Source organism: Ambystoma mexicanum, chromosome 5q (genome assembly GCF_040938575.1).
Source record: "Ambystoma mexicanum isolate Mex_15411 chromosome 5q, UKY_AmexF1_1, whole genome shotgun sequence".
Taxonomy (NCBI): domain Eukaryota; kingdom Metazoa; phylum Chordata; class Amphibia; order Caudata; family Ambystomatidae; genus Ambystoma; species Ambystoma mexicanum.
Window position 1 is genome coordinate 999,572,791 of NC_090933.1, and position 14,678 is coordinate 999,587,468.

Consider the following 14,678-nt stretch of genomic DNA (forward strand, 5'->3'; position numbering starts at 1 on the left):
AGATGTTTCAATGGCTGCCTTAGAACCCCCACATTCAGCAGCATGCTCCTTGAGGAGCGTGGCCAGTTGCTGCTGTTGCACAATCATCTGCTCGAGGGACTGTTGCCTCTGCTGGGCCATGCCCATTTGCGGTGGTGTCACAGAGGGGCTGATCACCTCATGTTGCCTTGCCACAGGCCTTGTGGGGGTTGGCCAGTCGTCGTCTTGTGGGTGCCCCTGCGTGGTTTCCTCATGGTGTACGGGATGAAACAAACAGGGGGATTGAGACAGGTCATGGATGGGTCCTACATCGACAGCACCGTTTTCTGTGTCTGAGCATGCTGGCATGAAAGCAGTGTCACCTAGGGTGCTGCTGCCACCAGAAGCAGTGCCTTCTGTGGCATCCATTGGGGGGACCTGTGGTGCTGCTGTTGTGGACATGCTGGCTGCTGGGGTGCCTGTTGAAGTCCCCTCCAGTGTGCTGCCACTTGATTTGTGCTGCTGCCGTGTCTTGATCCGTGCAGCTGAGGTGGAGGGTCTTTGGCCGTTGGTCTTGGCCCTCTTTGCAGGTGTGCTGGTAGGAGTGTCCTGAAGCTCGTCGTTTGAATCGGACCCTGTGGTGGAGTGAAGGAGGGCGAGCGTTATTTATGGGTCTGTGGTAATTGGAATGGCAATGTATCACATGCATTGGGGTGGTACCTGAGGGTGATTTGGGTCAGGGCCTTGGAGGTGGTCTCATTTTTGTGTGGATTGAGGATGCAGTTATTTTGCAGCCTGCAGTTAGGGTGTGCATGCTGCACATGTAGAGGGTGTTTTTAGGATTTTTACTTATTTATGTATTTAATCTGACTTTTAAAGGGCGCTATCATGGCAATGTATGTGGACGTTCTCCTGGACATGTGTTTCTATTGCACTATGGGGACACATGGTACTTCACATGATTGGACATTGTGGATTTAGCATTGTTTTATTTGGGCCACCTACCTGATTCTTCGGATATCTGCACTCCTTTCTCCATCCCTCCGACTCCCTCTATGCTCTCCATTCCAATGGTGGAGGCACAGATTTCTTCCCAGGGGGTCAACTTGATGGGTGATTCCGATCCTCCCCGGTAGCTGTGGCAATGTTTCGGTTGGCAGAAAGTATGCTCCGGACGCGTATCCGCAAGTCGTCCCATCGCTTTCTGCATTGCTGTGGGTTGCGGGGTGCGGTCCCCACCGCACTTACCCGCTGTGCCACCAGGGCCCATATGGCCTTCTTGTTCGCAAGTGCCGTCCTGGTCATTTGCGTCGAGAATACGACGGCAGCATTCTCCTGGAGGGTCTCTGTGAGCACGGTGAGTTCCTCATGGGAGAAGTGGACCTGCCGCTTGCGATCGCACGCTTTTTTAGCAACTTTTCCCATATTTTTTTTTTTTACTGGGGTGGCTAACGGGTTGGGATGTGTCTCAGGGTCGGATTTTTAATGGTTGTGTTGGGATTCTGATTTTATAGGTGTACGGCGTGCTGTTTCCTGTTCCGGCCCCATGTTTTTACTTCCGTTTCCATATATTTACGGTGACCGTAATTTGCGCTGACCGCTCATTACGGTGACCGCTAAGATGGGTGGCGGAATTGCACCTAGGGCGGCGTACGACGGCGGTAAGGGGCGTTTTGGGTTCATTTCCGCCATCGCGGACTTTGCACTTCCGCCATGGCGTAATGCTCGTGCCCGATGGGTCAGAATTAGCCGCACTTTACTCCATCGTGCAATGGCGGAAACGCTATTTACGCTATGGTGGTCATGTCAGTTACTTTCCGCCAGGGTCGTAATGAGGGCCTATCTCTTTTGGGATATACGGGAGGAGTTGGGGCCTCCCTGCCCGCAGGTCCGCGGACGGCCCAGCCGACCCCGGCAGAATTTCCCCCTGACAAGTTGGAGGCACTGCTGAGATCTGTTTAAGATCTGCTTTTTATTTTATTTTTCCAAGTACTCCCGTTGCGAGGAGGCCCGGCGGCGCGGCCCCCTCTGCCGCTGCCCCCTTCTGAGGACTACAGGACCATCGCGGAACTGCGAGAAGACCGGACAGCGCAATCCGGAGATTGGCCTTCGGGAGCCGGTTGAGAAGTATCCCGCCCGCGGTTGGCGAGTGTCCAGACGTGGTCCAGACGAGGGGAGGTGGCGAGCCGCTTGGAGGGGTGCACGCAGTCGAGCGGCCCCGCATCAAGAGAACTTGGTGAGCATGCCGCGCACAACAAGCAATGTGAAATTGTGAGGGAGGGGGGAGGAATTAAATACGGGAGGTGGGAGGTGTTGTACAGGTGCGCGGCGAAGGTTTGACAATTTAGTGTTGGCAATGAAATGAATGGTAGCCGAACGAGTGCGAGAGCAGTCGGCTACGTTACGCGAGAGAGGGGGGCGGAGCACGAAAACATCACGTGCGGCCGCTCGTAGACACTGATTGGCCTAGGTCGCGACTACGTGTAAGGGTGTGTGTGTGTGGTTTCCTACGATTTGGCATTTATTGATCAATGAGTAGATGAGGATCCCAATTGTTCGAGCAAGAAACTCGATAGGTAGATGACGTTTCCCTGTAGGAGGTAGCTAGCTAGTTGCCCAATACGGAAGATAATTGGCTGGTTAAGCCCTCCTGTCGAGGGGCGTATCACACGCGAGGCGACGCAGCGTGCGCAGTCCGATTATATTATTGATTACCTTGTTCCAGGAGGGACAGGAAGACAGTGGTGGGGTTAACGGGGGTAGATTGCAAGTGTATTAAGAACTTACCAGTAGTTTGAAGAGATCGGTGACGTCACCAGTAGGACTTTCATAGGATATCCCGAGCACAAGGCATCTTTCTTTCTGAAAGTGGTGGGGAAGAGAGTTGTGGTAAGGGAGTGGAAACGGAGATAAACGGTAATGAGTTGATCGGGGGAAGGCAAAACAGGGGACGTGGCTGCGCACGGAGAACGTTGGCCACGGCAAGTGTAGAAGAGGGAGGAGGAGCAAATGAAAATAGGACGGCTGTATAAGAACGTCACAAGGGGTACGCAGCCGCAGGGGGCTACGTGCGCCTCGGCCGCAGGGGGCCGTAAGGGTGTTCTGTAAAGGAAGAAAAGAAAGAAAAGAATATACAAATGTAAATACTATATTTTAATAATTTTCCTTAGCGGACTATCGCAAGTCCCCAAACTCACGGGGCCAGGTAAGGGTATAAGGCTGTGTATCGTAAGTGTTAGTAAGATAATAGCTACCAAATAGAGGAAGGATAACTAGTGGAGCGCTACTATGTCATATGGGGCAGGATCGGGAGGGTGGGGGAACACCCTCACCACCCCACTACAACAGATATGTACAACACTGTCACCCCATAGGGAGAAACTGATTAAGTATAGCATAGAATGGACACAGGGGACGGACAACAAAATGACAACACCATGGCCGCCTAATGGTAGCTTCGATCCATATACCCAACATTCACTATTAAATCATCTGCATAACACATACAAGGGGAAGAAGTTGACACACCACGTGGAGGCGTTTAACTTATGGAGGATGTTCCAAGGGTCCCGACCAGGACCAAATGGAATGTTCACTGTGCGGGAAACACCGGAAGAAAAAGAGATTAAGAAGGAAGGAGAGAATGGGGAAAAGGAGAGTGAAGGCCCAAAGAACACGGGGAACGGACAAGAGGGAGGAGAAAAGAATAATAACTCAAAAGAAAATGAAATAAAAAAGGAACAGGGCGACGATATACCCCTAGCGAAGGTAGTGAAAACAGAGGGAGGGGGGTTGTACCCTTTAAGAGAACTAGGAGAAATAGAAAGAAAACAGTTAAGGGCGGGTGAGGGGTACTCAAACCCGGCATACAGCCCGCCACCATATGCAGCTCATAGGAAGATGCCAGCAGGGGAGGGGAGGACTGGAGAAGAGCAAACCCCACAAATAGGACATGATGAGTGGGTAGCTGCGCAGATACTATTAAAATTACGAGGTTCATTAACAGGAGAAGAGAAGGAGGTAGTAAGGAAAATGGACGAGGATAATACCAGGGAGAGTGGAATGAAAGGGGAAGAGCTGTTATGACAAAAGGAAGAGATTTTGGAGGAACGACTAGCAGAGTTAAGGGATGAGCAGAATGAACTGATCAAACAGCTCGAGAGGGAGGAAAGAGAGAGAGCGAGGGAAAGGAAGGAAGGTAAGAATGAGTTGGAAAAAATAAGGGAACGAACTGAGGAGCAAAGGAGAGAAGCCGAAAGGGTAAAAGCAGCAGCAGAAAGGGTATCAAGAGCAGTACTACGAGAGAGGAAAAAGGAAGAAGAAGAGAAAGAAAAAGAAATGGCAATGTGGAAGAAGAGATTACTATCAGAAACGACTAGGAAATACAAAGAAGGGAGGGTGATAGAGAGTATATTAGAACGGGAGAGGGTGAGATGGGAAAAGAAGAAAGAGGATGAAAGGATATTGGAAAAGATGAGTAGTGAAGTAATGGAGGAATTAAAAAGGAAAAGGGAGGAAATTGGTAGAGAGATGGAGGAGAGAAATGAAGGGAAAGAGAAGATAGGAGAGGGGAGAGTGAAGTAAGGAGGTATGTATATAGAGACACAGAAGTAGCAACAACATAAGCGCAAAGGGGAGCGGTTGGTAAAGGAGAAAAGGGAGAACCGGACCTAATAGACTTAAAAACAGTAACGATCAAGGGGAAAAAGACAGAGTGGGGGCCGCCATTTACAAATGACTTTTGTAGTGAGGAAGAAGAAGGAATGGAGAAGGAAGGAAGAAATAGTGAAAGGGAAAGCCTAGATAAACTATACACCACCCGGACCAATACAGACTCACCATGGATTTGTAGGAGAAAGGATGAACTGGAGAGAAGTGAGGAGGAAGAGCAAGGAATAGCGGAAAGACAGACACATGAAGCCACACCGTCACCATCACACCCTCTCCCATCCCACCCTACATGCTCAACCACCTCACGCTCATTACGTACAACCAAACTCGCGCCCTTCACAAACGAACTGACACCCTATGCAGGTAGGCTTAGAGACCTCCCTAGACGCAGGCAGGAAGGACAAATACACACGCCCACATTAAATACAGGAAATGATGAAAGAAGGGGAAAAGATGGATGGAGAAGAAAGAGTTACGAGCAGGGGAAATACAGACGAAATTGATGATGTAGGAGAGAGGGAAGACGAGGAGGGGTGTGAGGACTCGATTTTATGGAACCCAAGGGGTAAAACGAGACACAACTTAAAGCCACTTCTGGAGAGGGGAGGGGTTAGACCACAATACGTCCCTTGGAAGCATGCAGACAAAGAAAATATAAAGTGCAGGCTCCCATCATTAATTGGAGGTGCGGGTAAATGGATATATGAAATGGAAAAACACACCGCAGGACAGAAACTGGCAGTGGGAGATGTAAAGGGCCTTCTAATATCTATATTAGGGGATGCAGCGAATGACATTTGGAAGAGAGCGGGGTTCACTGGGGTAACAATAACAAACACATCGCACGATGGGGCACCATTCGCAAACTGCAGACATGCACTATGGCAGGCACTGAGGGTACAGTACCCAGACACATCAGACATAGGAGCAATTACCTCACGCAAGATGCGTGAGAACGAAGATCCTGTTGATTATATCCAGGAAATCCAAGAGAAGTGGCGCATGGAAACTAGAGAACAATGGGACAAAACACCAGCAATATTCTATCATATACTAGTACAAGGGCACCCAGAAGGAGTTCAGAAACAACTGAAGAAAGTAGTGGGAATGGAAGCAAAAGCATGGCCAGAAATACAACTGACAATAGTGCACCATTGCAGGACATGGCAAGGAAAAATGAAACAAAAGGAAGAGGACAGGAAAACGGAAGAGGCTAAACTAGTACAGAAAAAACTTACTAAATACACAATGGAAGGGGCACTAATAACTACACCTACAACAATGACCCAAAGCCCCACACAAGTAGTGGCTGCACAAGATCCCTCCCAAATACCATCCTCACAGACTATAACACAACAGGTGCTGCCACTCCAACCATACACGACCGACATGGGAGGAGGATACTCAATGCCAGGAGCTGGGTATTATAATTACAACAGGGGAAGAGGAGGAATAATGAGAGGGAGAGGATATGGATATAACACACAACAGCAGGTGGGAGGACTTAGAAATTCCTACCCCATCGGGCAACCAGTATACCAGGACAACACAGGAAGCTTTCCATGGCAGAGTAGGGAACCACCGGTATGTTGGAGCTGTGGATTAGTAGGGCACATGTCACGCACGTGTAGAGTAAGACCAGGAACACCATCATGGAGCGAACAGGGACAACTAAGGCCCACACAGGAACAGCAGGGCATACAGCAACAGCAGACGTTGCAACAGGGAAATGAACAGCAACAACTAATAACACAACAACAGCCACAGACATATTCACTGCCACAACAACAGGTAGCGATAACACAACAACCCCAAGCACAACAAACACAACTGGGTAGGGTAACGGTCCTGGGACACAACCCTTACACAGGAAATGGTCAATCGTTGTACCCTCAATAGGACAGCCCACAGACGGCCTTGGTGTGTCCCATCCTGTCGGTAACACCTAATAGTGCGGAGGAACCACGCATAGAGGTAACGATAGGTGACAAAAAATTATCATTCCTTGTTGACACCGGGGCGACCCGGTCTTGCATAAGGGAAGGTAAATTTAAGATGTCAGGCGAAGCCATGAACACCCAAGGATTCTCTGGGGCTAGGGGGTTGGTTCCCTTTACTGATAACATTCCCTTATCAATAGGGGATTATGACATGTCAGTCCCGTTTTTATATTCTAGGGAGTCACCAGTAAATATACTGGGGAGAGACATCATGAACAGGTTGAATATGACGATCTCTTTTACGGAGGACGGCATAATTTGCTCTACTCCAGGATTTAACATGCTCACAGCACGACAGATTATGCAAGCACACTGCGGACAGACAGCGATTAGGGCTGAGCCAGTAGATGGTGAACTATTCCAGTACGGGACAGACATGGCATTTGCATGGATGCCAGGGATAGAAGGAAAGATCTGGAGGAGGCCAGCAGCCTATTTGTTCAGACCAGAAACACCAGCCAATGAACCAGAGCGAAAGGTGATTCCAGTGGACATAGAGAGCATTATAGCAACAGCTGATTACATTGCGGTACATGCCCAAGACAGAGAAGGAAGAGCATGGAGGGCAGTGATAGCACTAGCAGAGGGATGTAGACTCACCCAGATGTCAGATGAGGAGCTGTTCTCAGAAGAAAAGGAGGAAGGTGAAATGGTGTTTATGATGAGTGTGGAAATATGGCTAAGAGTGGCGTACAAACAAGTGGCTCAGAAAATTGCAATGGCACTTGAGGCACCCACATCCACCCCAGTTCCCTTCTTTGAGGAGGATATGACAAAAGTACCCACATCATTATGGACTACTAGCCCCTATGACGTGGGGTGAATAAAAAGTATAGGGGGCGTAAGGATAAAATTGAAAAAAGGTGCAATACTCCCCAGAGTGAAACAGTACCCACTATCAAAAGAGGCAGGTGAGGGCATATATGAAACAATAACGGCCCTTATAAATAATGGCATATTGGTCCCCTCAGAATCACCATGTAACACGGCTGTATACCCAGTGCGCAAGGCTAGAGGGGGGTCTTGGCGCTTCATACAGGACCTCAGGCCCTTGAACAACATAGTAGAAGCAGAATACCCCATAGCCGCAAACCCGGCCACAATATTGTGTGGCATTCCAGCAGAAGCATCACGATTTACAGTGATCGACCTTAAAAATGCTTTTTTCTCAATACCATTGCACCCAGACTCACAAGATCTGACAAGCTTTACTTACAGAAACACAAAGTGGAAACACACCAGATTGCCTCAAAGGTACTGCGAATCACCCTCAATCTTCAACAGAGTAATACAGATGGATTTGGGTAACATTGAAGTGGAAAGCACAGTGTTGCAGTATGTCGACGACATAATAATTTGCAGCACAAAGGAAAGAACATGCAGAGAGGACTCATTAAAGATGCTGACAATATTGGCTGAAAAAGGTTACAAGGTAGACATGGAAAAGTTACAGTACTGTCAGGAACAGGTACTTTAGATTGGTCAGCTCATATCCCAACATGGAAGAAAGATTGCACCACAAAGAGCACAGGCCATTTCAAAAACGCCAGTGCCACAAACAGTGAGGGAACTGCAGCAGTTCCTGGGTCTGTGCAACTACTGTAGAGCATGGGTATTTGATTACAGCTCATACATAGGACCCCTGCTTGATGCGTTAAAGGAAGCTAACAAAGGGGAGAAAAAGTTGGGGTGGACAATGGAAATGAAAGAAGCTTTTGATGAACTGAAAGATGCGATATCAACTGCTCCGGTACTGGCAACCCCAGATTATGAGCGACAATTCTTTATATTTTCACATTGCGACTCAGCAGTAATGAAAGCAGTGTTGGCTCAAAAAACAAGCATGGGCTACAAACCAGTAGCATTTTACAGCGGCCACTTAGATCCTGTGATGTTAGGACATTTCCCTTGCGAACAAGGTCTCGCTGCAGCTGCTTTTGTGGTAGGGAAAGCGTCAGCAATCACCATGGGGTGCCCTACCACACTATTTGTAGAACATGCACTATTTGCAATATTGAATAAACCTAAGTCCACCCTAACCACGCAGAGGGCATCAGGTTATGAGATCATATTATCGAGAGCTGAACTATCAATTGTTAGATGTAGCACGGTCAACCCTGCAAGGTTCTTAGCAGAAGTAATTGAGGAAGGAGATTATGCACACGATTGTACGCAAATCACTGAAATGTACTCATGTACTAGAAAGGTTGAAGAGAACGCACTAGAGGGAGGTGAGCTCCTGTTCATTGATGGGTCATCAACTATCGATCAAAGGGATGGTATAAGGAGGACTGGGGCAGCAGTGGTAAAAATGATGGAGGTACCGGTGTGTGTGGCAATGAAATGTGTACAACTACCACAGCATTATTCTGCTCAAGCAGCAGAATTAGTTGCACTGATCTTGGCGTTGAAGGAAAGCTTTGACAAATGAGTGACCATATATTCTGACAGCGCATATGTTACGTCCACTGTCCACTCAGGGCTGTCGAAATGGAGAAGAAGAGGGTTTAGGAGAGCTGATGGCACTCCAGTGCAACATGCCCTCCTATTGGCTGAACTAATTGAAGTAATAAATGACCCCCAAGAATTAGCCTTGGTCAAATGCACCGCACACACTAATGGTGAAGACCACATTTCAAAAGGGAATGCAGCAGCAGACGCACATGCGAAGTATGCTGCATATTTTGGTGAGATATGGAACCCCCCAGAGTCAGAGAGAGGGAGAGGGAGGGGAATGGCTAAGGAGATGTTGATAAGAGAAGGGTACACCCATCTCCCAGCCACATAAATAATGGAGCTACAAGCGGCTGCACCAATGGCAGAAAAAGAAATATGGGTAAAAAGAGGATGCACAATGTCACCAACTGACGCACTATGGCGCCAGGGTGACACTGGAAAGATTGTAATACCACTGGCACTATTGAACACCGCCCTGAGCCAACTACACCACCCAGCAGACACAGGCAAGGAAGTAATTGCAGCACGAATTAGGGAAGACTGGTTCTGCCCCGAGTTAAATTCTCATGTGTCAAATTTTATCAGCAATTGTCTCACATGTCAACAGTTTACGGCCGGTCACACTCTGAAGGTGATAAGAGGTACTATACCCCGGCCAGAGGGACCCTTCCGACATCTCCATATTGACAATGTTGATATAATCAACGTATGTCAAGGAAACAGGTATATGATTGTAGTAGTATGCCCATTCTCGAGGTGGATTGAAGCAGGGCCCTGTTCACACCCAGATGCATTCAGAGCAGCTAAATTCCTAGTGAGGGAGGTCTTGCCCAGGTGGGGAGTGTGCGAGGTACTGCGGTCAGATAATGGCCCACATTTCGCAAACGAAATGTTCCAGCACATCACATCCTTACTGAACATCAAGCATAAATTTGCATGTGCATACCACCCACAGGCCAATGGTGTATGCGAACGCCTGAATGGCCTACTAAAGGAGGCAATTGCAAAAATACAGCAAACAACAAAGAAGAGTTGGTTGTATTGCCTTCCACTAGCCCTATTTGAGCTAAGGAATAGACCAGGTTCCGACCACCACCTCACCCCTCACGAGGTGGTTACCGGACGTCAAATGCGCCTTCCCCTAACGCCAACATCAAGAGCATTCACCGATCACGAAAATACTGCAACTGTTCTTGGTGATGAAATGTACCAATATGTGTCTTCTTTGATTACCAGTGTAGTGTTTGTGTCTCAACAGCTCGAGCGCACGCGGGGCGGGTCTAACAGCGATCAACAAGAAGACGCGGACAAAGAACTGGAAAAGGAAAGACTGTGCAAAGTTGCTAAAGGTGACCACGTACTACTCCGCAATTTCAACAGAAAGTGGAACAGCCCACGCTTCACTGGCCCTCATCTGGTAGAGGAGGTATCAACGAGAGCAGTAAAGCTACAGGACAAACGTGCCTGGAATCACCTACACGACGTAAAGATCTACAAACTCCAGACCCGCCCCAGCGCCACCGACAGGGCCACTGAAAGAACAACAACAGCGTCACCAACGGAGGAAGAGACTTCTACCACAGCTAACGGCCTAAGTGTCTCCATACCCTGTCACCCCCCAGATTCCCCAGAGACAACTACTAGAAAAGAAAGGGGTGATCCCCATACCGCCCACCCCATGGTCACACGATCAAAGAGTAAAGAGACTTCCGCCAGTTGAGCCCCAAACCCTCTGCCCATTGACCCTCTACCCACTGCAGTAATAACTGAACTAAAGGACATTGTCTTGCACATATACACATGTAAACACCTGAATGTTCTCTTTCTTTTCTCTCGCACATGCAGGTACAGCGTATTATTGTACTGCTAAGAAAGTAGATAACTAACAAATTCACTGCCCAGGAGTAGATGGTACCCTCAGACGATAACTACCCGGAAGAATTGTCACACCAATTTGTATATGAAATAAAAAGGCCAACGTACCTGAAAAGAAGGAGGGTACGTGTCTACTACACAGCATTCCTCTTGGCCATAGAACATTCAATGCCCCACCTCCAACCATACTTGCCTGCCCTAAGAGATAGATCGCTTAGATTGGCGTGGGAACAGCTCTTCGCCTGGGCACTGAATGACTATTTGATAGGGAGAGCTTAAAAACGACAACTAACACTAATAACAAGCATATTAAGAATTTTCAGGCGGGCAACTTTAACGTCGCAAGAATAAGCTGCCGGACTGCAGCAAGGTAAGAGCAAAATGCCGGTGAAATTTGCCTCTGTAATAAAATTGATAGGGATTTTAATGATCACCGGGTTCTTGGTTGCCTCTGTATGGCAGTACAGCTATGCTATCAATATTATTGCTGTACCCAAACCTAATACACCCCCACCCCCAGCTGCAACAGGTGTTACGTCAGGTGGTACTAGTAAAATTCCACACAAGGGAAATAGAGTTAAACGCAGCACATACTCAGATAATAAAGGTATTGACAACTACATACAAGATTCAGCACACATCTCAAACAACATATGGTACCAACACATGACCCACATAGGTAAGCAGACAACAGAAGACAGCTGCTACGTTTGCTCATTTATCCCATACGCCATGAGCGCTTCTGGAACATTCGTTGCCACGGAAATAGATGAAAAGATAGCACGATGTATAATATACCTGGCACTGTTCCAGACGAAAGGAAGATTTCAAGGGACAGTGGTGCAACTGGTGTGGAAAACACGAGATACATATCCATATGAAAACAACTTCCTCAAGACTTATTTGAGTTACCACAAGAGCAGTTTACATGCTGAAGCATTCAGATACATAACAAGTGGTCCTGAAAAAGGAGAAACAAAGAAAGTAACACTACAGTACCTACCATGTGATTGGTACGCCACTGAAGTTCCTGGTAAAAAAGGATGTTGGGAAAGACCACTGGTGACAATAACAGGGAAGGTGTACATGAACAACAAATGGGACATAGGAGTGGTTGGCAGCAACATGGTAACAAGAGAAAATATTTCAACTATTGATGGACACAGCCATAGATGTTGGATGACTTGGGTCAAGTACGTACCCATGCTCACGTGGATGGAGAAGGATGAAGACCCAATAACAATACTGCCGCTAACTGCGCCTAAGGTATGCTACCAACATAAAGGAGAGGTGGACGTGGGATACAACACCAACTGTGCAAGCGTGATGGAGTTACCTGAGGGGGGAGCACGAACAGCAGTAGTAATGGACCATTACTGGGCCTGTGGAGAAAAGGCATACCACACACTGGCCCCTCTGTGGAATGGTATATGCACAATGGTGCACGTTAATGTACCATCACTAGTGGTACCCCAGAAACATGTCAATGTGGCGAACTTCCCCAAAATGGATGAAGGGAACAAGAGGAAGAAGAGATCTGTACAACCTCAGAAGGGGCCAGAGAACAAAAACAACGGCAATAATACTGTCCTGAATAGAAAGAAAAGACAAGGAGAACCTCTGACAGGAAATTACCTATGGGGAAGGTCGGAAACAGCACTCACTTCAATTCCACCAGAACACAGACTATTCAGCAGAGCAGCAATGTTCTTCTCCTCAATAATACATCCAGGACTGCAGGCTTACGCAAACGCAAAATGGCTCCAGATAACTCGATGGGAACTAATGATGACTATTAATTCTACAGTAAATGGATTCAACGCAATAAAAGAGGAACTGCGAGCTGTGAGGATGGTAGCACTTCAGAACAGATATGTACTGGACCTCCTCACCGCAATGGAAGGAGGAGTTTGCGCAAAGATAGGACAATCATGCTGCACATTCACCCCTGCCAACGATGCTGACAATGCTACACTGACAGAAGCAGTTTCACAATTGGCCCAGATGCACTCCAAAATGATGGATGAAAGTAAAGGTGTGAAAAAGGATGAGAGCTGGTTTTCAATATTATGGTCATGGATACCATCTTGGCTGTCAGATGGACTGAAGATTATAGTTGGATGTACTATCTTGGCTGGAGCTACACTGATCATAATAAGATTTTGGAAGGCCCGGAAGGCACGCACCACAGACGAGATGATCGAAATGGTTGGTATGCACCCCTTGATGCCAACAGATGACGGCCAACACACAGGCACAATCATAAAAGAGAGAGAGAAGTTGCGCAACCAGATCATCACCAACCACCTGGACCCACCATCTGTGAAGCTCGAAAACCCAAGAAACCCAAGGAGCTACATAGGGAAATGGGTATACTGCACTCCTGGAGGAACCTGTGCATATATGTATTGGTCATTTGAAGGCCATGTTAACCACTATGGACATTTGGGAGGAATAACTAAAATATGGAGAGTGAGAGGAGATAAAGAAAAGGATATGTTTGTGGTCGACAAGTCGACCAGAGGGGGGACTGAAGTGGGAAAATGGAACAACAGGCTCCCGCCAATCCCCTCTAGCGCTTGGCCTAGAGGATCAAGGCCGAGGCACCCGCCACGAGAGGAGTTTGCCTATCTACCAGACGACCAAATACCCTGGTACAAGAACATACGGATGTGCCCACCCACCTGCCCAGCAGCCCGCCCTGCCCATGCCGACACCTGCGGCATGGATCAACTCGACTAAACCAACACATTGTTCGAGATGCCATGACGACCTAGCCAACGGTCAGCACACCTGTGCAAACATGCACACTGGACACTCCCACACCAATCCACACGAAGAACATACTCAGTGCTATGACGTAGGCGACGGACACACCCACGGACGTGCATCTTTATTATTTTCCACATAGGCTCTCAAAATGCAGAAACGCAAGACGCATAATGAACTTATCTAAAAAGGCTTGCTCACGCTTCTTCTAAAACCATGTACCATAATGAAGAATATAACGGAGACACGTACTGGGGATAGAGCAATATGATACCGTAACCTAAAGCCTGTGCACCAAACGGTTCCACCTATGCACCAGGCCCAAGTAGGCCGCAAGCAAAAGCTTCCATGAACATTAAATGAGCAAGAGCTTGGTTGCTGACCCTGCAGAATGAGCCTGGCGAAAGCACACAGCCAAGGGCACAATGTTGCAATCTCGCACGCCGCAAGCCGACGCCAAGGTCGCACCTGCAAGATAAACCAGGCACACAGTGGGAAAAACAATATTAATTGTGCAGAATTCTGCCTCAAACACGGTCCCACCTCACGTGACCAAGCCAAACCTGAATAGGATGCCAAGGCCAGGAGGAAGGAGACGCCTGGATCCCACGTTTCAAGACACAGGCAGATACAATTAAGCGACCCAATGAACATCTGCGGCAGTGGGAGTAGTCGGCCTTCCAACATATGAATAAATCCTCACATTGTCTGCACCTACCCATAGTGAAACATTGTTGCAAATGACAGGTGCACCGCGAGCTGGGAACAGCGATGGTCCCAGACTGGGTGGCTCGCGAGCGAACCAATCAGAACATGGGGCTCTTATCACTGACGCCATTAACATTGACCAATCCTCAGGGGTCTTCATGTAACAATTTTCATGTATCAAATTGAAGGGACAACCCAAGTATATCACCTGACTTACCCTCAACCACTAACACCGTTCTC